At 46.4% G+C, this 2,485-nt stretch overlaps 1 non-coding gene across 1 annotated transcript; it reads right to left on the reverse strand.

Annotated features, from left to right (window-relative positions):
- Positions 1 to 800: 800 nt before the first annotated feature.
- On the reverse strand, positions 801 to 964 carry LOC132009159 (U1 spliceosomal RNA). Its single transcript, XR_009401807.1, has one exon. It is a non-coding gene; the product is annotated as a U1 spliceosomal RNA (small nuclear RNA).
- Positions 965 to 2,485: the final 1,521 nt, after the last annotated feature.

Consider the following 2,485-nt stretch of genomic DNA (forward strand, 5'->3'; position numbering starts at 1 on the left):
TCTAAACCGGAAGCACATTTTCCAGAATTCCTATTCGTGCACAGTTCTGCATTAGCTTAACGTATCAATTTGGAAGGTGGAAATGGAAGTGGCTGCCATATTCTCTTAGAACCCTGAGAAGGACAATTCACACATGCACTTTATCAGCTGATTTATTTTCTGGGCATATGGCAGTAGGCAGGCTGGTTTTAACAACTCTTGCCCTATCTCTCGGGGTTTCTTCTGTTCCTTGGCACTGCTGGACGTTTAACTCCTTGACACTACCAGCTAGATACTACTTAACGTTAAGATTGAAAGTTTGGAGTGTTGAGGCAAGTTCTACGTCTTTCCTCTTTTATGGGGTTCACTGTCCCACTCTGTCCCTGCAAAGCTAGCTTTGTTGAACCCTATGCTAATGCAAACCCCCTCTTACTACTGAAATCCTGGGACGTTCCTGTGATAATGCTTCTTAAGAAACCAAATACAGAAACCAGCAGATAAAAACCACACTAAAAACTCAACAGAACTCTCAACTAAAACTATCCAAAACGCAACTAAAACAGTTTTGGAAAAACGTGCCAAAATTCCCAATGACATAAAAGTTGTATAAGTGCCTCTTCTTTAAAAAGAAACGCTAACTCAAAAAACAGCCACTAGTTAGTATAAACAGGACACCGTAAATCTGAAAAACAAAAAATACTACAAAATGCCACCATTGAAAGAACCATATAAGCATACAAGAAAACCAATACACGTATAAACTAAAACAAAGGAACGCTTAAGAAAAAAAAGCGCACTCTATTTTTATAAACAAAAATGAACAGGGGAAAGCGCGAACGCAGTCCCCCACTACCACAAATTATGCAGTCGAGTTTCCCACATTTGGGGAAATCGCAGGGGTCAACACATCCGGAGTGCAATGGATAAGCCTCGCCCTGGGAAAACCACCTTCGTGATCATGGTATCTCCCCTGCCAGGTAAGTATGACTTGTCCGCTCCTCCGCCCCACATCAGCTGCACACGCCTTGCACTCTTCACACACGACCACTTCGCTCCCCACCATTCTTGAGCCCCTCGACGCCTTCCACGCAAGCAGCACAACGAACCTCTGTCAACCGCCCGCACTGCTTCCCATAGCCCCGGAGATCCCATTGTTATTTAGGCAGCAGCTGTCGAACCATCAGCCCCCGCGCTTCTATATTTACATAAGACACGCCCTCCTCGTGACGTCACAAGAACCCTGACCGCCGGCCTACCTCCTCCCTTCCACCCACCCCTCCTCGGCTCCCCAGGTCCGGTCTTTCCTTCCCAGCCCCATCCGCGGCGGCGACGGGCGTGGGTTCTGAACCTCTGCTCGCCTGTAGGGAACCTGACAGGCTGTTCCTGTCTCTGTACCTTTCTTCAAATAATGCCTTTCAGTGTGTAAAACAACAAAGGAAAGGGGTTCCTTTCAGATCCAGTCAGCTTTCTGATTGCAGCACTGTGTGTACATCTATTAAAATTCTCGAGGCATCACAACTGGTGGCGAAATCTAGTCCATTCTTTTTTTCTTTTTTTTAAAGATTTTATTTATTTGACAGAGATCCCAAGTAGGCAGGCAGGGGAGAGAGAGGAGGAAGCAGGCTCCCTGCTAAGCAGAGAGCCCGATGCGGGGTTCAATCCCAGGACCCTGGGATCATGACCTGAGCCAAAGGCAGAGGCTTTAACCCACTGAGCCACCCAGACGCCCCAGGAATCTAGTCCATTCTTGAAAGTTCAGTTTCATGTACGGAACATCTCATTCATTTCCCTTTCTAACCCTTCGATATGGGAAAGTTTTCAATTTTTTTTTTTTTTTTTTCTTCTAGTCCTTTTCTGGAACACACGTTATTCTGAAAGCAGAAAGTGTTAAGGGTCCTCAGTCAAAACCTAGACGTAGCTTTCGGGACTCAGGGTAAGTCATTTTTGGCCTGATTGTTTTCCATGATCTCTGATGCCCTACCTCGCTACTCGCCTGAGCACACTTCTCCAGGAACTTCCCAGGAGGTGTCCGAATTACCAAGCAAGGCAAAACCTTTAGTTAAGAATTTTAAGGGAATTCAAGAGAGTGCAAAAGCTAACAGTCTCTACCAGGCTAGGAATTAGCCTAACCCTATCAGAGACAATAAATCAATGGTAAAACTCCCAGTACCTTTTCCAAAAGTAAACAAGACCCTATATTCCTTACCAGAGATAAGGAGCCCTAGACCCCACCCAGCACGCCCAGAGCCCCTCTCCCCCCTGGCCAACTACCGGCTGCTTCTTCAAAGTGGTGTTCTCGGCCCTAGGAGGAGCACCAGCCTCATTAACATAACATTAGACGCATCTTAGAGGCCTGTTTTCTAAGTGCGATGCAACATTCTGTCTGCCTTTACAGGCTATGACCACATCCCCTTTTTCTGAGAATTCATCCTAACCCCAGGTAAAAAGAACCTGCTGATCCCTACCTGGGGAGCCGCAGCTTTAGAATTTATTCCCCCTCCCCTTC

Source organism: Mustela nigripes, unplaced genomic scaffold (genome assembly GCF_022355385.1).
Source record: "Mustela nigripes isolate SB6536 unplaced genomic scaffold, MUSNIG.SB6536 HiC_scaffold_5888, whole genome shotgun sequence".
Lineage (NCBI taxonomy): Eukaryota > Metazoa > Chordata > Mammalia > Carnivora > Mustelidae > Mustela > Mustela nigripes.